At 36.9% G+C, this 21608-nt stretch overlaps 1 pseudogene; it reads left to right on the top strand.

Annotated features, from left to right (window-relative positions):
• Positions 1-7858: 7858 nt before the first annotated feature.
• On the top strand, positions 7859-13810 carry LOC149170184 (amino acid permease 3-like; annotated as a pseudogene).
• Positions 13811-21608: the final 7798 nt, after the last annotated feature.

The raw sequence follows: 21608 nt of genomic DNA, 5'->3' as shown, positions 1-21608 counted from the left end.
GTCAACCTTGAGCTTGATGGCTTCTGGGAGGCCTTCACCAAAGTCAAATTCTACACAGATGCGAGCACATGCCTGCATGTTATCTTTCGGTTCACTCCGATCAATGTATTTCCCAACATCATTCACAATGGCATGCACAGATTCGTCTCCCCAGAAATGCAAGGGGAGGTGAGGAAGCCGAACCCAAACAGGGACTGCATTAGGAATGTCAAGCTCCGGGTCAAAATCCGGAGTCCATTTGTTTAAATATAAACCTCTAGAATCCATGAAATAAATCCCATTACGGAAGATTAAATCCTTGTCTTCTTTTGTCTCAAAATGAAATGTAAAATATCCCTTTCCACAAAATCTGATAGAGATTTTCCCTTATATTTTGTCTGTCCAGTTCCTTTCCACCCACCTTTGGACTATTTTTGGAGAGGGCCAAAGTCCTGTAAATTGCTCAATAAGTCCTTTTTCTACCAAGGCAAGAGTAGCTGTTCTAGGCAAAGTTGGAGGGAGAGAAACTTCCTGTAACCCATCAAGTTTTTTCACAAACTTTGAGACTGAAGGGCGAGCTCGCTGAGGAGGCATGGACTGGATCAAGGCAAAGAAGGTGTGTTGGTGAGCTGCCTCCTTCGGTGAAGCCTCTGGAAGGGTCATTCCAAGCGGCGAAAGATCGGTTCAAACCTAATGTTTGCAAGTGGCGGCGGGAGCAGAGGAGCGCGGTGATCCGAGCCAGCTCAACCTAAAACTCCGCATGTTATTATGATATATGAGATGAACTATAGCTATCAAGTTTTCTTTTCCTTAACTAATTAACTCATGGAGAATTAAATAATTAATATTCCAAACTGCTGGTAAGACCAAATTCGAATTTACTTCTTATAGATAGACTAGGGACTGCTATAAATAGGAAGGGACCTAGAAATGTTATTTTTAGAAGATGCTATTTTTAGCATTTTCACCTCTCACTCAAGGTGGCCAAAATTCCACACTGGCCAAACTGTTATTTTTAGCAATTTCTATTTTTACATTTCTTGTTGCACACTTTTCAACACTCCCTCTCAACAAGAAAGGCTTCCTCTTGAACCCAATCCTGTAACTCTGGAATGTTTTGCGTGCAACACATCTACCAAGTGTGGTTGCTCCAGCAACACTCGGAACAAAAAAACTCCCAACTGACCACTTTGTTGGGCTGGAAACATACTCTGATGTTGAAGCTCTACCTGCTGCTGACAAGTGCTCCCTCTCTGATCTCTACGCAACAGCAACATCTCCATGCATCTCGCACCATTGCACCCTTCTCTGTGCTACCCTACACTGTACAACACACTTGTGCCTCCCACATTGTTGTACCTTGCATGCTCTGCACTATCCTGGGATTCCTTGCACTGTAGCTCTCTCTTCCGCTCCATCCGCATATGTCTCTACCCAATCAGTTAGTTCCTGCTACTCCATATCGGGGCTCTCATAGCAAAGTTGAATCAAAGAGGTTGGGTACCTCAAGGATCCTGCCCCTCCTCCTTGGGACGATCACTCTATATCGCCCCACCTCCTACTTGGAGGTATGGTTGCATGTGATCCCTCTACCCAGCTGGCTATAAGTTTTCCCCTAATGGAGGTCTCTTCATGAGTAGATGTCTCTACTCGATCTCCGCTTAGCTTCCCCTGTTGTGGCTGCTCCACAACCTCCTGAAGCTGCTGCACCAATCATGGCTCCTCCACAATCGTTTGAGACTTCTTCTGGCACTACATGTTGAGAGGTAATATACTCTTCCTCTAACCACCAAGTCTCCATCAGTTGCCTTGCTACTCAAGGCTTTGCATGCATCTTGAACCTCAAGAGAATACAGGTTCTTGACCCGTGAACCGATCTGCTTCACTTTTCTAGTGATGATGTGTCTAAGGAAAACCTTTCCCTTACTGAAGACTACATCATAGCCTCTGTCTTCCAGCATTGCGATCGACACCAAGTTTCTCTTCAGTCCTGGTACATACTTGACATCAGTCAAGGTAAGGCGAGCTCCATGATCCCTCTAAAAAATAATCGTGCCTACACCCGAGACACTACACTTTTCACCATTACCCATCTCTATGAGCTTCTGGAGATCTTTCTCCTCCAAAGTACTGAACAAACTCTTGTTGTCGGTTATATGGAAAGAAGCTCCACTATCAAGAAACAAACCACTTCCCACCATGGATGAAACCATGCATGCGAAGAGTGTGAAATCCAACTCGAACTATGAAGTAAGTGCCTCACCTTGAGATCCTTCCCCAGATCCCTTGTTGGATTCCCTCAGTGGACAATTTGTAACAAAATGGCCCACCTCATGACAATGAAAGCATCACACTTTTGATTTGTCAAACTTCTTCCCACCATGGGAAGAACTGGACTCGGGAAGAGAAACCTTCTCCTTCCCCTTCTTCGCCTTACTCGCTAAGGCATAGTTTTCTTCATTGTCCGTGGATGAAGAACTGTCTCTAGTGCTCCATCTAATCTCCTCCTACATCAAATCTGACCATAGTTGTTCCCAATCTGGCAGTTTCTCTCTTCCATTAACTAAGTCCTGGTAGCTATGATAGCTCTTAGGAATGCCAAGGAGTGTTAGACTCACCATGTCATCATCAGCTATCACGACCCATACACTTGCAAGCTCATCCCTACATGAGGTGAGCTTGTTCAGATACATAGAGATCGTGTCATCCTTTTCACACTTGATCTTTAGAAGTTTGTCCTTCAGTTCTAGCTTCCTCTGATCACTGCTATTCTGATAAAGATCTTTCAATGTTTTCCACATTGCAAACATAGTCTCCTTCCCATGGAGGCTCGAGACAATGTGATCTCACACTCACTCCAAGAGAATTCTCCTAGCTCTAGCCACACACTTCTTCCATTCCACCAGTTGAGTAGCTTCAGTAAGCGAAGGGACTTCTTGATCAATGAAGTCCTTAAGGCCGTTATCTTCCAATACTACCTCCATGCGATCCTTCCAAGCTATATAGTTTGAGCTGCCATTAAGGGCATACTCAAGCCTCAAACCATAGAATGCCATCGGTGAAATAGATGTGATAAGAACTTGAGATCTATATCCCGAATAATAAACTTCAAATTCCTTCTTGTATATTGTTCTTCCTTGATCACCTGTGCTCTGATACCATGTAGAATTTTCTCTACAAATCAGCTAGCTCACTGATATCATGTAGAAATTTCACCTATAGATCCAACTGATATATGCAATGTACTAAAGCATAATACTAGATCTACATCTACCATTAACTTAGTGGAAGCTTAACTGAACATGAGCAACATCAAGCATGAACACATATAACTAATAATAAGGAACCAATAACACATAACGCAGAAGAATTTATCTTGAAAAAGCACCAGCCTAAAACCCCATCTCTATATTATCAATCAAGTGGAAATACTCAACAACATACAAAAAGAATCAGCTCAAAAGCTATCCTGCTCTCTCTATACTCTGATGATAAAACTCATGGACTACCTAGCCCTGTATATAAAGGCTACACCTCAGGTCCAAGCTCCTATTTCCTTGTGCAAGTCTAATTACAAAACACATGTAAATTGGCCTGATCATACTTGTTGTCACCTCAGGTCCAACTACGCAGTCATAGAAGGAAGAAGCTTCCTTCCCCATGCAAGGAATACTTACCAGAAATATCCTAGCATCTGCAGTACATTGTCCCACATCTGATCTCAACTGGGTCTTTGATAGAACTGACATGCATCAGTTATCCATGAGTGAATACAAAGTAATCTGAAAATAACAGTTGTCACATGCATGCAAGCATCAACAAACTGTATCTCATTAATTTAACAACTTGTTAAATTAATCTAACTGAACTTGACTAAGTTAAACTAAGCCAACTAATCCTCTCAATATAGAACTCATCCTTAATTTCTCAATCAGTGGAGCAAATCAAGGACACATTCCCCAATTAGTGGAGAAATAATTGAATTTTCTCACATAGACTTCAAGTTTGCTTTTCCTTAACTAATTAACTCATAGAGAATTAATTAATTAATATTCTAAACTGTTGGCAAGACCAAATTCGAATTTAATTCCTATAGATAGACCAGGGACTGCTATAAATAGGAAGGGACCCAGAAATGCTATTTTTAACAGTTTCACCTCTCACCCAAGGTGGCCAAAATTCCACACTAGCCAAACTACTATTTTTAGCAATTTCTATTTTTACATTTATTGTTGCACACTTTTCAACACACCCTCATTGAGCCACTTCACTGCTAACATCATCGTTCACCTGTATTTCCACTTGTCCTTTGTCGGAGAGGAGAGGGAAAGGGTCTCAGATCTTATTTTTGTGCCATTTTCCTTCGTTAATTTATTTTAATAGAACCACTAGGTTCAAGAACTTAACTTGACACTGACTCTACCATGCTAGCCTAACTATGTGTCTATTGGTCCTCACATTGTTTTACTTCCATGTCCACCCAGCTTGCATCATCCTGCTTATTCCCTTAAGTTATCCTTCAGGTTTTTCCAGGGTACAATTTTCGGGCTTCCTCTGCGAGGATGGCATGGGATGTGGGCTCCACCTTGGGCCAATTGATATTCTCCTTGCTGCTACTACTTTTGGCCACATTTTCCTGATCCTCCTTTAGTCGCTCTGCTAAAAGGCTCCACCACATTTGGCAATGCTACCAAACTAAACATGCTCCAAATGGTCCTTCAGCCAAATTTAGCTCCACACTCTTTAATTTAGGGGTGATTGGCTCTAACTTTCAATCCAGGAGGACATTTCTTAACTTTCACATACCACTTGAATTTTTTTCAGAGCTTTATCCATCTGAATGGGATCCAATAACAATTAAGATGATCTTTTGCATTGGAAATGTTTCGAAAGATCCTGCACCTTTACCAATTTCTTCATCAATATTCTTGAAAACATCTGAGCCTTGCAACACTTTTTCCATTATCTTCTTTGCCTTTACCATCAATGACTACATAATCAATGCTTTTCCTTTTCAATCAGTGACAACATATTTCCAACAATCTCCCCCTTTGTCATTGATGTAAACACCATAATCAAACAAAACATCCTCATGATGACTTACCAACTATGATTGTCTCAAATTTGTCCTTTGGATGCATATCTTTGTTTTCAATGCTTCTCCTTGTGAGATGCACTTCTCTTGTGTTGTACTACTTCAGTGATGCTACTTTTTTTCTTCTGCATCATGACTTCTTGTTGTTGTTTGATTACTAAGGCTTCTCCTTCTTTGAAATCAATGGAAAAGACACCAACATTCTCCTCCTATAACCTTACTTCCCCTGTCAATAGTCTTCTTCTATCTTGTTTATCCCATGGACCTGGAAACTTCATCTTGTTATGCTAATGGAATGCCAACTTCCTTTCTTGCTGTTGATGGAAGAACTAGTGGAGGGAGGAAAGAGGAATAGCTGCCAATATTTTCCTCAAGTACTCAAATTGTTCTCTTGAGAAAGGCTTGGTGAAAATATCAGCAATGTGTTCTTTGGTATGCACATACTCCAACTTCATAATATGATTTGCATCTTTACCTCTCAAGAAATGATACTTGATGGGAATATGTTTTGTATTGGAGTGAAAAAAAAGATTCTTTGACATGTTGATGGTAGTTGTCACAAATAATAGGAATAGGCTAATCATTAAACACTTGTACATCTTAATAGGTTTTCTTCATCCACACTAGTTGAGTGTAACAAGAAGTTGCTGCAATATCTTCAAATTCAACTGTAGATAAAGAGATGGAAGCTTGCTTTTTACTCAACCATGAAACTAGACATTCTCCAAGAAAGAATGCACCATGACTAATGTTCTTTCGATCATCTACATCACCTTCCCAATCAACATCATTACAAAAATTTAGTGCAAAATCTTTATATCTCGGGTACCACAGTCCATAAATGTAACAACCCTCTTTAAAAATCCATGTAATAAAAGTTACTAAAGGCCAAAACAATAACAATGGTTGATGGGACACTTATTCCAAGCTTAATGTTGGGGAAAACATTCTAGTGGGTGTTGATTTGGTTGTTTATGGCTAAGGAAATTGGCAAGGTCAATGGCTAAGGCTTTGGAAAGGAAAAATGGAATTTTTGGCACATTTATTTATAAAAATAATGGAAATTAATAGAAAAGGGAGGTGAAGGTCATATGTTTCATGTGAGGAGGAAATTGAAGGAAAATAATGGAAAATGAATAAAATAGAGGCCTCATGCATAAAAAGGCTTCTGAGGATCAGTTGGCAACGTTTCGTCAGTTGAGTTTTGGAGCTCTCTCATTATTCTCTTTCTCTCTCTCTCTCTCACTCTTCGACACAGAGTTTTCTTGGAGCATTTTTTCATTGGATCAAGAAAGGAAAACAAGGCAAGAGGAAGAAAAGATCAAGCAGGGAAATGCATGATCAAGAAACTACAATAGGATTCATTATAGATATTGATTTTCATGTGTATTTTCCTTTCTAGATTTGGCATGCATGGTATTGCATGTGGTTCTTTTGTCGTTATGGCATGGGTTTTGCCAGGTGTAATAATATTTTTATCCTAGCCTTGCCATTTCCAGAGAGCCATGGGATGATGGGGTTCTCATGTTTTGGTTGAGATGGATTGCCGGATGGATTTCAAGCTGAGTGGGGTGGATCTTCAAATGATAAGAGAACATGGCCTAGGGTTCCCTGAACTGGACTATGGATCACAGTAAAGCTACTAGCCTAATGACCACTAAGCCAGACTGTGGGTTGTGTAAAGCAATGATTGTGTTTCCTTGGTGGGCCTAGGAATCATTTCCCATGAATGGTGGGATATATGGTAAATCCAAGAGGTGGTTTGCTCTCCATTGGGCTTAGTAATCCTAGGTTTGGAATATGTAGTAAATCCTGGAGAGTGGGTCTTGGTTTAGGGCCTACTGATCCAGGATTGGATTGTGGTAAATCCTGAGAGACTAGGAGACAAGAAAATTCCTCATTGTGTAGGTGGAGAAATGCGGTGGCATCCATGCTTGTTTTTCCTAGTTATCGGGTGGAGATTATGATACAACCTATTATGATGTATGACCCAAGATGGATTATGGTAAAACCCAGTTTCTATTGATGAGGGTCAGGTGGTTTAGCCTCAATTTGCCTTGATTGGTTCTTTTGGTTTGAGTCCCAAATTCACGCTTGGAATATGGCATGGGGGTGAATGGCTGAAGAGAGATTTGGGTCAGCAATCCTATGGTCGGGTGGAACATGGAAGTCCCATCCTGGGTTTGGTTTTTGCGTCATTAATGAAATGTTATTTATCCATGTATTTCTATGATTATTTTGATGGATTATATGTGGTCTATATGGTTGTACTTTCATGAGTATATATGTTGTTATTATGTTGTTTATATGTATGTTTTATGATAGCAGCTATATATGGCTCTCAACATGTCTTTACTTGTAAATGAATGGATAATGTATCTATGGTCTAATAAATGGTGATGCAGTAAATGACATGAGGCAAAAATGGTTCTTAGTGATTTCTAGATAAGTACAAGATCCATATGTTTAATTTTGTTGGTTACACATATAGATTACATGCTTGTGACATGTTTGATGAAATGCTTGTCATGGATAGTAGGGGTTTGGTTAAGGTCTTGTTTAACTTATTTATTTTACATCATTGTTTCCTTATTATTTTATTTCTCCTAAGTTATCATTCCATTCTAGGTAGTGACTTGGGATCTAGGCCCGAAAAAGTGACTCAAATCTAGAACAGAACTAGAAAAATGAGTCTCTAGATGTTGGCAAGCAAGCCTGTGAAAGCTCATTGGGATTAGTAAATTCAATTTTTTTTGGGTTTATTGGGATTAGTAAATTCAATTCTCTTTAGGTTCATCTTCAATTCAATTCTTTTTGGGTTCATCAAGATTAAGCTTCATACCAGAGTGACCAATTTATAAATATCGGGTTCATCAAAATTAGGCTTCATATCAGAGTGCCCAGTTTATAAGTATTAAGAGGAAAGGAAAAAAAAAACAACAAAAAAGTATTCAACAAGGTGTTTGTTTATATATTTATTTGCAGAAAGAGAGTGAGGGCTTACATTGTGGTGGAGGATGACTTCCATGAATGATAAGAACAAACAACACTATTCACTTTCCAATGCCTGTGAACATGACGATGCAGTGGAAACAACAAGAACAGGTATTCAAGCATCCCTTAATTCCCTTTCCATTGCATTTATCTTCGATGTTTTTAGACCTTGCGCTAGGAATTCTGTATATTCAACTAGATTGTTTTCATATGCTATGGTTTCTATAAAAATTATTAGTGGATTTTGAAGTTTGTATATGAAATTTGGGTAAACAGGGACCCTATGGACGGATGTGACTTACATAATTACATCAGTGATCAGGGCGGGGGTGTTATCATTGTCATGGGCTGTCGGGCAGTTGGGATGGATTGCGGGTCCTGTAGTCATGATCATCTTTGCTCTTATAACATTGTATTCCACTTTCTTGCTGGTGGATTGTTACAAGTTCCCAGATCCAGTCTCTGGGCCTCACAGAAACACTTCTTACCGGGGTGCCATACAAGTCAATATTGGTGCTATATCTCCTCATGATTAGATCTATTGATACTTTCTTTCTCTATACTATCTATTTCGAGAGTGAATTTTTTACACAGGCGGACTTATTTTGCCCGTAATGCTACTCAGGTGAAAGAAAAGCCTGGTTGTGTGCATTAGTTTAGTATTTGTTACTGTATGGAGTATGCGTTGCGTACACCATCACTACTTCAGTTAGCATCAGGTTAGTTTCCATGACAATAATTTCGGCTTTGTCTAATGAGGTAATCAGGTTATGATTTTTCCGTGATGGTGAAATTGTTTTTAGGGATTTGGTGATTTTTTAAAAAGAAATATTACAATAAAAGTATTTGAATTGTTTTTTTGTAATTTATATGGAATTTTATAGGAATTTTTTAGGATCACAAATGAATTGTGAATTCCATAATTTTAGAGTTCAAATATTTTTTTCAGGGTATTGAATTTATATATACTATTAAAAATTCATTTTAAACAACAAATATAAAACACTTGTCTAATTTATTTATTTATTTTTTTCTGCGTAAAGACTATTTCTATTAAAAAAAGAGAAAAAAGATATGTACAAGGAGGTCGAGACCTAGGGGGCAGAAGCCAGCCCTCAACCAGAGATTCTGAGACATACAGATCCTTCTATCCGCCCTTTCAGGATTGAGAGACTTTGAAACATGTTTTGTAAGTCCCTGACAGACAAGAAAGTGAAACAGTTCTGTGTCTAGCACAACAATACTATCGCCGACTATGGCTTTGCTGATAAGCATTCTGTCATAACGCCATATGCAAAATTAAAGCAAAAACAAGGCTTGCTGAGCCATGATTTGATACTGCTCATCAGATTATATTGGCTCACACCAATACAAAACAAGAACTAAGACAAGAATAGTGTCCAGAGTCCCAAAACATAGATGCATAACATAAAATGAAACAGAGCAAAGGCAAGAGTGCCACTAGTAGGCATTGAACCAGAATCATTAGACATGTTGCGGAGAGTCGGGACATCCTTGTCCACCTGGCTGGAAGAGGCAATCCATGTGACGATTATCTGCATCCCCCGCAATACCGCCATCTAGGGGAATTACCAGGTTCAAAATGCTCCCTGGAGGATGAATCAGCTCACATGCAAGCACCTCGCGCTGATTGGAGTCTGCCGGAGGCTGAGAAGTCTCAGGTACAATGCCATCTTCCTGCATGTTGTTGTCGTTGAACACGACCCCAGCCATCTCCCCCTGAAGGAAACTATCATCCTGAGACTGAGAGGTGGTGGTGTGGGCCGAGCTACTGGGCTTATCCTCCTCCTCAGCAAGAATTACAGTGATGCTAGCTAACAACACGGGCTTATTGAGCCTGCTATGGAAGGTGAAGCGGGTTGTTTGAAAGGAGTTGTACGGGAGAAGCCTAGCATGGCCAGAGGGCGGAGAGGACGGGGAGGCAGAAACAATAGGAACAATGTTCTGGGGAGCAGAATGAGAGGCCCTGCCTCGATTACCAGTGGTGGCTCCACGGCGAGAGACTCCATGACGGCGAGGCATCTTCAAATTATCAAAGAGACCAGGTAAGGGAAATTGGCAGAGCCGAAGGGGAAATGACTGAGCGCAAGCAAACCAGACAAGACTTAGAATCCAGGTGAGCTTCCAGTCTACCTGAACGAAATATGGGTGCGGGAAGAAAATCAGGTGGAGGTAGAAAGAGCCGAGGGCAATTACATAAACCAGACACCAGGCCATGGATAATACACCGCACATCGTCTCTCGGGCCAAGCGCGCATTGAATACTAACTGTGCGACCATTATTCTGTACCGTGTCAAATTGATATCGCATGCCATGGGATTGTGTGATCCGCGTCCGCGAGTTAGGTGGCTGCCTGCGAGGAGTAAATCCTCATTAATGCGCAGCAGTAACACCCGCATCCGGGTCTTGTGTAATTTATTTTGAAAAACACCCCAAAACATATAAAATTTAAAAAAACTTTAATTGATATGTATTTCCTAACTTATAAACTATTCATGGGCTTCACTTAATGGATATCTGACATATCATGTGCCTTCATAGCATATTAAACAATACCCTTAATTTGACTACATATTGGAAAATAGCTCTAAAAATCACATTATTTATCCCCCTCTCAACACTAACCCAATACACGTTAGCAATTTACGAAACCCCTACTTTCATTAGATATTGTAGGTATCCATTTTTCCTTTAACATTTTTTTATACCCCTTGTATATTTTTTCATTAATTTTGAACTCCATTTTTTAAATTTGTTAATATAAAAACCCTTTATCCTCTTCTTGTATATTCACAATATATTATGTTATTTTTTGTTTGATATATATATCTCAATATAAATACACCTGATATGATATTGCTCACCAAATAATCCAGTAAAACTGTTAAGCTCTTAAAATTGCTTATCTTACTGTCCATTTATATAACGTCGGCAAGTAGCATGTATGTTTGGGGATTTCTGTTACAGTGAGCAGTCAATAGCGATCAAAGCTGCGTTGCACCAATGGTGGTCTCAATGGATGGGAGGCAGCGTCGCAGGACTGTGTATCGTATGACGTCATTGAAAAAGAACTGTGATTGTGTATGACAAAACCATCCAACATATCTATTTAGATTCTTAGTTTTCTCAGCTTTCTAGAAAGTTTCGAAGTTTTAGTTATGTCATTTTGCCTAGTGCTTTTCGCGTTGGTGCATGCTAAGTATTAAACAACAAACAATTTGTGAATCTTGATAGTATGTAAATTTTTATATTTTTGGGTAAATTTTTTATTATTCTTTCGCACAGTATGTTTTATGGATGAATGAGTTTGTGTAGAATTTAATTGGAATTTAGTTTTCAATAACACTACTTCAAATTTCATAGGAAGGAGTTAGAGTGGCATAAAACTTCTGAGATGTTTAGGATTGATTAAATTTTAATTAATCTTGATTACAACATTTTATCTCTAAATATTTTTTTTACATTAACATTAAAATTGACCCGACTTAGCAAACAATTTTCTTTTCATTCAACATTAAAATCATCCACTGTCTCGTCAAAATGACTTTACTAGACCCAATAAACAAAATTTTCCTAAACAAAAACCTAGGATCCTGAGTGATGAATTTTGGTGTGTTCTCCAGTGTATATTTCAATCTATAACTTTTCTTTTGCTTATCATAATTTTGGAAAGTGGATACAATTTTATCATAATTCTAAGTATTTTTAGTGATGGATTTCGGTGTGGTTCACCTGTGTATATTTCATTTCATAATTTTGTTTTGCTTATCATAATCTTGTTTTTGCATACCATAATTTTGGAGAGTACATGCTGACAATTTTATCATAGTTCTTTTAAAATGGTTGATAATGTTCACCCTGATTCGGTCAATTGATGACTAAAATAGGGATCGGGAAAACTGTATTGACTTAAACTCGTTGTCGAGAACATTTATAAAGTTTGGAACATGCATAATTTGTACTTTGCATTGAAGTTTATTTAGAGAGGTTTGTTTTCTTTGGTCTTGAAGGTGGGCACGCTGTACTTTTCTGACAGATGTTCTGGACCATACGTGCTAGTTGCAGTCACCATATCTGTACAGAGCCTATACACTGAATTCATAAATGAAATTTAAAGTTTATGATGTTATTGCTCTATGTTATATATAAAGGGTTCAAATGCTTATTAGGTGTGAAATTGTGAATTACATTGCAGAGAAATAAGCTGATCAAATTGTTACCACAAAAATGGACATGAATCTCTTTACCTCTATGATCCTCTATGGAGTTATGCAAGTCATCTTGTGTCAAATACCAAACTTTAATAAACTATGGGGCCTTTCAATAGTTGCAGCGATAATGTCATTTACATATGCAACATTAGGAATCGGTCTGGGCCTTGCCAAAGTAATTGGTATTGCTTTACCTTACTCTAGTCCATTACATACAATCATTAGCCCTATTGGTTTCTTACAGCAACTATGAAATTATTCTCCTGTATAATCCTGGTTTTATTGACTTTGTATATTAAATTTGTTTTATGTCGTCCTTAACATGTTGACAAATGTTCCAAAACCTGTAGAAAATGGAAAAATCCAGGGAAACTGGGTGGAATCTCTACAACCATCTCTCTTACTCGAGCCCAGAAAGTTTGGAAGATCTTACCAGCTCATGGTGACATTGCATTTGCATTTCCATTTTCTCCACTTGTTCTTGAAATCTAGGTTTGCCTCAAAGTTAACTTTTATTTAAATTTTTTTATGAAATCAAACTTTTGTGATTCATAAATAATGGTTGAAAAATTTTGTTTGGATTCATCATCATATTATTTATAATGAATCCCAATAATCAGTTCGAAAAATTGACACCAAATAATTGTTATATAATTATTCCTAAAAAAGGTCTTCAAATGATTTATATATTCGAATACTTTGGAAAGCAGTAAGCTTCAAAGTATAACTCTGTGCCCCCCTCCAATGAATCACTGTGCAAGATACTTTGAAGTCTCCACCTGCAGAAAACAGAACTATGAAAAAAGCAACATTGATTGCTATAGTGAAAATAACATCGTTCTATATGCTATGTGGTTTTCTGGGCTATGCATCATTTGGGGAAAATGCACCTGGTAACCTATTAACAGGGTTTGAATTCTACGAGCCATACTGGCTTATTGACTTTTTCAATGCATGCATTGTGGTTCACCTGGTGGGAGCATACGAAGTAAGAACTTTTTCGCCATTTCTCTTAGCTCTGCTGGACTGAAACTCTATTGATTCCTGACACCCATATAAATCTATTGCCCTAATATCTGAATCTCTTGCAAGTGATGTGTCAACCGATTTTCAATTTCATTGAAGGTTGGATTTCTCAGAAATGGGGAGACAGTGTGCTAATCAGTAAGAGAATGGGCATATGCGTTCCTTTTTTGGGGTTCTACCATGTCAATCTACTCAAGCTGGGTTGGAGAACTGCATTTGTGGTGTCAACTACTGACATTTGCCATTTTATTTCCATTATTCAATGACGTGGTGGGAGTTTTCGATGCTCTGAACTTCTAGCCATTGGTGGTGTACTTTCCCGTGGAGATGTACATTGTACAGAAAAAAGTGCAACGATGGACACTCAGGTGGAACCTTCTGCAAACATTGAGCTTCGTAGCTCTTCTTGTAACTCTGGTAACCGCTTTTGGCTCCATAGAAAGCCTTTGGGATAAACATCTTTTTCTCCAGTGTAGATTTTGATTTTCAAGATAGAGTTAAATTGTTTTTCTTTTTCTCCAGTGTAGATTCTGGAATATTTTCAAAATCTACCATTAACATAAGTTCAACAATTCAACAATTTTAGGCAGAGTCTACAGAATGCCAATATGCTCCAGCACTGTGCCTGTGTTGCCGGGAAGATAATTATTCCGACAACACCATTGTTTCTGAGGTGAAAAGAGCATAGTTCGGAAAGCGGATCTAAATGCAGATCACGGTTGTAGTCGGAACAGATTTCCACAACACAATAATTATAATCTCGCAGTGCTGGGAGCTTTAAATAAATGGAAAATAAATAAATATCTCCCTCATCAATCAAATAAACATGAATGTCTCTTTGATACGCTATGTTCTAATGTGATTGATAAATATCTATAGGAAACATATATACAACCATATTTTCCAATATAGTTGATATATGACCATAAATTTATATCAACCACATTAATAATCATTATGAGTATTTAAGATTATTAATAACTATATAAATATTAACAACCTGATTATTTTTATATATTATTATATTAATATTATAATAATAATGTAAATTATTAATATATATTAATTAATAATAAGGATAGCTTATAATAATATTAGATTATCATTATATTATTTAGATAATATAAAATTATAAAAAAAAAATAATAACAATTATATTGTATTATTATTATAATAATAAAATATAATAATAATAATAATAATAATAATTGATTATAATATTATAATATATTATATTATTATAATAATATACAAATATAATAATTATTATAATAATAATATAATCAATATTATTATAATAAGAACAATAAAGACCAATTATTTATTATTTATGATAATTAATAACTATACAAATAATAGCAACTATATTCTTATATATTTATGATTATTATATTAATATTATTATTAGGTTTTAGTATTTTTAATATTTATCTTAGGGTTTGTATACATAGGGTTAATTATTATGAGTATTTAGGATTATTAATAACTATATAAATATTTTTTTTCTAAGTAATGCTAATTTATTAATAAAAAAGGTAAAAATACAGCGAGGCACCGGCCTGAGCGGTGCTGAACAAAATTATATCAGTATGGAACCAGGAACCAAAAAGCATGACTGCCCACCGAGGGGAAACCGGTCCAAAAGTAGCCATAATCAATGCCCACACAGGCATCCCAGATCATAAACAAAAACATATAAAGCCTACACAGGGGTCCTAATTCAGCCAAAATAAAACAAGTGGATTGAAAAATCATTGGGAAAACAACTATTTCACATATGTCAAGCAGGGCCCACTAGGCGTCTGGTGGAGGCTCGTCCATAATTTGATAGCCATAGTCCGCCAGTCCACCAGCTCTTCCTCGATACAATAGCTGTAGTCATTCCTCTCCGTCACCTCTGCGGACGTGCCGCCATCTTTGTCAACAACCTCCTGCTTGCCGCCCAAGCATCCAATACCTGCATGCTAGCTGCCAGCCAAATCCTCGCCATGCAGGTACTACCATGTCCAAATTTGTGCCTGAGAAAGGCTATCTTCACCTTTTCGCCATCTCCCATGTTTTCGCCAACTCCTGTATCTCGTGTCTCCTCAGCCTTCCCTCTAGTGCAGGCCTTCTCTTCCTCTGGTTCAGTTCCCTAAGTCCAAGTAGCTTACTCCTCCTGCTGACTCAATTCTTCATTGAAAGCCATAGTGATGGTAGTGATAATGGTGGGTCGATTCAGTGAGCTCTGAAAACGAAACTGGGTGGTGTGGTAAGAGGGGTGAGGAGGGTCAAGAGGGCCAGTTGTTTGGAAGGCCGCATTCGCTCTTCTGGCCCCAGAATTCTGTGTTCGTCCTCTACCGCTGCGCGTATGCAGGTATTGGCCAGTGAGATGACCACTGGACTAAGCCGAAGAAGTGGTGGATTAAGTTGTCTCTAGTCCAGGGATGGACGGTGAGGCTGGGCAAGTGATACAACCTCGACTGCTACCACGTCTACTCCGCATCCTATGGTGAGTTCGCGTCATGGCGTGGCCAACAGAATGGCGATTGAAGTCTTGGGCTGGAATGACAGAGATAAAATTAGAATGAGGGCCTGGTGAGGAATAATTCACTCTAGGATTATTACTATTGTTTAGCCTGGAAGCAGGGGAGTTCTAGGTAGAATTCAGGAGATATTGAATGGTTTGGGTGAAATGGAATCCATTTCCGAAATCCACACAACTGAGAAGCCAACAACGACTCCCTGTGGCTGTGTTGAAGTTCAGCTCCTCAGCTTTAGGGGGGCAAGAGCATCTAAGCGGGGAGGGGAAGAAAGTATTCTGGTCTGCGCCGCCATGATTTTAAGCCACTGCAACCGTCTCGACCTGAGAACCAACATAATTGTGCCTGCATGTTGACAGTGTTGTGCCATAAATTGGCATGGAAGGGGACACGGGTATCCATGTGGCTCGGTCGCCTACTGTTCGCTTGTCTTGTCTTCATTAATGACCTTTTAATCACCCTCATCCAGGTAATAACTATATAAATATTGACAACTAGATTATTTATATATATTATTATATAAAGATTATATTAATATTATAATAATTATATAAACTCATAATATATATTAATTAATAATAAGACTAGCTCATAATAGAGGAATAGAAGAATAGAGAGGAATGAGATGGATCGTTGAATCCATTTGAAGAACCAAGTAATTTTTTGGAGGGACATTAATTAAAGAACTTGCAAAGTTAAGCTTAGGAGGGAGTCGCATCTCATAATGGCAGAAGGACGAGGAAACCCAAAATAAACCAAACTATAGAGAAATCGTTCAAGAGTGGCGTCAAAACTAAGTGAAGAGAAGTGAAGCGCTAATGCTCATGAACCGTTGGATCTTTATGATCAACGGTCAGGATGAGATCACAAGAGCAGATCAGAGTTTAATATTGCATCAGAGGAAAGTAGTGGGAACAAAGAACCCCGGCCCCAATCCTGAGCGATTGCAATAATGTGATGAAGCATGGACCATTAGATCACATAGTTGATCAACGACGGAGATCTAATCCTTGATCGCATATCGGGTAAGTTAAGTGACAGCGGTAATGGAATGTCGACATGCGAAGTTGAAATGGGCCAATTAAGTGATAGATCAGGGATCAGAGCGATCGGAGATTGGGATGTAGAGGAGCAACGTGTGGAAAGACTTCAGGGAGCAGACCCGACAAAGTTATAGATGCCGGTTTATAATATTTGAGTTTACAAACCCGGCTTTTCACAAATCAGAAGTGGAATGGTTCATGAGTAGTATGACCGCGAAGGAGCGATTGCGATTAGTGATAAAGCTAAGCCTTGGAAACTGTGCAAAGGCTTTGGAAAAGGCAGAAAAGTTTAGTTCACATATGTTTATGTGTATTCTTTTATAAATGGATTAAAGCGCGATAGAGGGGCTTTTGGTTAAGTCCGGGATAATCAAAGCTATAGTGTGGGAATTGGTTATATGTGTGGCATAAGGATTAACAAAGGTTTATAAGGGTGAATGAGTCCCGATATCAAATTTAGAGAAGCTTATGTTGAGTTATAGAGGTGAAGAATAGAGAGGAATGAGATGGACAGTTGAATCAATTTGAAGAACCAAGTAATGTTTTGGAGGGACATTAATTAAAGAACCTGCAGAGTTAAGCTCAGAAGGAAGTCGCATCGCATAATGGCAGAAGGATGAGGAAACCCAAAATAAACTAAACCACAGAGAAATCGTTGAAGAGTGGCGTAAAAACCAAGTGAAGAGAAGTGAAGTGCTAATGCTCAACAATCGTTGGATCTTTATGATCAACGATCAGGATGAGATCACGAGAGCAGAGTAGAGTTTAATATTGCATCGGAGGAAAGCAGTGGGAACAAAGAACCCCAGCCCCAAGCCTGAGCAATTGCTATAATGTTATGAAGTGTGGACCGTTGGATCACATCAATGTAAACTTTGAAACGGGAACTGATACTGTTACCTGTTTCGTAGAGATAGCAAAAAAGTGACCTAATTTTGAAAAGGGGTGATGCAGAACACACATGTTATTTTTAGAGCATAGTTTTTGGCACTTTAATTTTTTTTTTATGTACATTACGTTTTAGAATGGTAGTGATTTTCATGCTGATTTGAGAAAGTGGGTATTCTGCATCCAACCCTTTTTTTAAAAGACTTGTTTTTTGGCTTTAAATTTTCTAATGTATAAAATGTAAATAATTATTTTGTAAATTTGATAATTTTTGAAGTGGTCGTTTTCTTCATATTTTCTTGTTTTTTATTTAATTTTTTTTTTTTTTGTGGTGAGGTTTTTCTTTTTGCATTTTTAAATTAAAAGGTCGATATTTTGAATTTTCGATATTCTACATATTTATACATCCTTAATTAAGTTTTCAATCCACATGAAATAATTGTTTCTAAAAAACAATATTTTTTAACAATGGACATAAAAATAACCATTTTTAACATAAATATAACAAAAAAACTACATGTTTTGATAATTTTTTGGCTAGAGTTGACATGTCAAAATCACAATTTTTATACAAAAAATTTAACTAAAAATGGTTAAATAATAGTTTTTTTTTATGAATTTCATGTCAAAAGAATAATAATAATAATTTTTTTTTCAAAAAATAATGATTAACTTAAAAATCAATGCGAAAATCACATATTACAAATATTAAACACACAACAACCCTAATTGAGTGTTTATTCTTCTCATAAAATGTCAAAGTCAAAACATTGCAAAGCTTGATTTCCAAGCATAGCTTAAATTTAGTCAACAATGTCACATAATCCAAACTCTTCGTCCTCTAGAGTTTCATCATTGTCTTCTTCCACAATATTTTTTTCTTCATTTTGCTCATCTTCTTCTTCTAATGGATCTTTGATGTCTACGAATCTCCCAATCTTTGTCTTTCCAAACATTCCATGTAATAGTGGTTGGGGTTCCTTTTCCTTTTTTGCCACACGTGATTCACTAAAGTCCCCTTTCTTCAACCCAATTTCTTGCATTGCATCTGGAATAAATTGAAGAGCATTAATTCTTTTCTGAATGAAATTGCATTGTACTAGATGTTTTTCAATTGCAATGCAATTTCTTCCTTTTTGAAAGAAACATGCTAGTGTTGTACCTAATTATCAAGCACAAAAGAAATAATGAACTAAATTAGTACAATGACATATTAATTGAAAAATAACATATTGAAATTCAATTCCATATAATAAAACTTACCTGAGCTAGAAAATAAATCCATAACCCATTCTCCTTCATTTGAACATATGTCTATAAGATAGTTAATCAATAATTGTGGTTTTTGATAAATGTTAACTATATCTCCTTTTGCTTCTTTGTCTTCATATGTTAGTTTTCTCACAACAACATCATAAGTCAGTATTTGGCTATGAATCTTTCCGTATACCTAATTAAAAATCATAGACATATGGCTATCATCTTTTTCCCAACAATCAATATGAATGAACTCACAATCATTTATAAATTGTTGGTCTTCATTGTTAAGAAGATTTGACTTTTGCCTGTAACATGAAATAGTAAAAGTTCAATTAACTTGTAAAAAAATGAATTTTTAAACATTAATAAAATATACATTTTAAACGTCTTACCATGTAAGCTGCATCCTTGAATTTATTTTCCCCTTGAAGCTTGGCAATATCATTGCCAATTGTGTGTCTAAATGAAATGTCACAAATCTCCATAATGGTGATGACGTGACTTCTACAAATCCCGCAACCACTTTACTAAGAGCTTGATAAGTATAAGGGTCACTATCATAGTCAATGTTTGGAATATTGAAACCATGGGGAATATCTGCAATGACTAGGGCATAATCCCTTTTAAGTATGAGTTTAGCAATGTCTTCACAGTCGCCTTGTATTACTTGATATTGAATAGTGTCTAGCCCATTCCAAATGAAATGATTAAGAGTTGGATCAAGTTCAACATTCTTAATATAGTTCTTCCTCAGTCTTTCAATCTTTATTTTTTCAATAAAGGTTTTGAAACTATCTGGCGCTCCATTATCATCCTTCCTCATCTTTTATAAAATAAACAAATATATGTGTAAGTTATAAACTAAAAATAGTACACATATGAATAAAAATTAATGTATAAATCAAGATACCTTTTTAAATGCAAGATAAAAAGATTTTAATGTTGATGTAGAACTTGAATCTGGATAGTTGCGTACAACATCATCCCAATTATGTTCATTCAACAATCTAACCATTTGTTCTTGAATTTTCATGTAAACTTTGTGACTGCATAGATAAAGTAACAAAAAGTTAATATAATGATTTATATAACAAATACTACCAAGAACAACATGTTTTATTTAAAAGATAAATATAATCTAGAAATAAATAAAAATAATTCAACAAACTTACTTTTGAAATTCTTCAGACATTTCCTCCAATGATAATTCCCCTGACCTCACACGAGATAATATTGTTTTGACAATTTTTTCATCTTTCACTCCTTGCATCGCCCTCCAAGGTGTGATAGTCATATCATCTGGAAGCTGCTTCATTTCAGGAGCTGATTTACTGTTGCTACATATCAATGGCTTAGACTTTTTGACCCTCTGGTTTTTAATGGCAATGTCTTCCCACATGCTAAAAATATCATCAATCAACTTCCAAACATCTCCAGTTCTAAATGCCAATTGGAAAATGTTATCAACACCTCTGAATAAATCACTATTTTTGTTGCCTTTTCCACCTTTTGAATTGGTTTTCTCTTCAATTTGATAGCCTATTTCCATACAACATTCCTTTCGAAAATCTGCAGTAACATTTATCCTATCCCCACCACATTTTTCTTGAAATTCACTATGAATAAATCTAACCCTTTGGATGAAAGTCATAGACATCCTATATTCATTATCTGAATTATGATCCGATGCCACTAACTTTTCTTTTGTATATGATAAACCAGCATAAATGATACATTTCATTGTTTCAAAACATGGGTTATTAGAATATTCCTCCATCAATTGTCTTTGAGCTTCTACAAAATGGTTCCCCCCAAGCACATAATAATTGTATTCAAAACATTTTGAATTATCAAATGCTTCTTTGTTGGGAACTTGAAGTGGATCAACAAGAAGCATATAACTAACCACATGAGCATACGGATTATACCTCATCAATGTCTTCAAGTTGTGAACATGCAAATGATGTGGCTTTTTGACTTGATATTGACATTGTCCTTCACTTGCCTTATAAGTTTGTCTGACATTAAGCTGAAATGTATGACCACCATCAATTAAGTTTCTCTTTGTAAAATTCTATCGAATGGCATTTTGTTTTGTTTTGATAATGCCATCATCTAAATCAACTCCTGTTGTAATGATTTCTCTGCTTTCTTTTGAAGTTTCACTAGGTTCTTGACTGCTGGTAATGACTACTTCAAAATCTTCAACTTTACTTTTCATTGTCATAACATTCTCAACAGATTTATTCTTGGGAATTTTTACTTTTGGTCTTTTACGACTCTTCTCAGTTCCAATGTCATCTTCAGTAATGGCAACATATGCTTCACTGTCAGTTTTAACTTCATCGTCCGCAAAAGTAACTTGTTTATCCTTGTTAGATTTATCCACCAGAGGCCGTTTTTTCTGATTCTTTGGATGTAGTTTTGTAGCATAATCAATTACTACATTTTGCTTGTTTTCGTATCTTCTTCTGACACTGAGTAAAAATTGCTGACAACTTTCATGATATCATGCTCTATGAAATGAATGCCTCCCAACCTAATTGAAGAACTTTCAACAAAATTCTG

This window comes from Pinus tabuliformis, chromosome 4_2 (assembly GCF_031772625.1).
Source record: "Pinus tabuliformis cultivar Carrire ecotype Pingquan chromosome 4_2, CPIR1, whole genome shotgun sequence".
NCBI classification, from domain to species: Eukaryota; Viridiplantae; Streptophyta; class Pinopsida; order Pinales; family Pinaceae; genus Pinus; species Pinus tabuliformis.
This window is presented reverse-complemented; position numbering and strand designations above follow the sequence as displayed.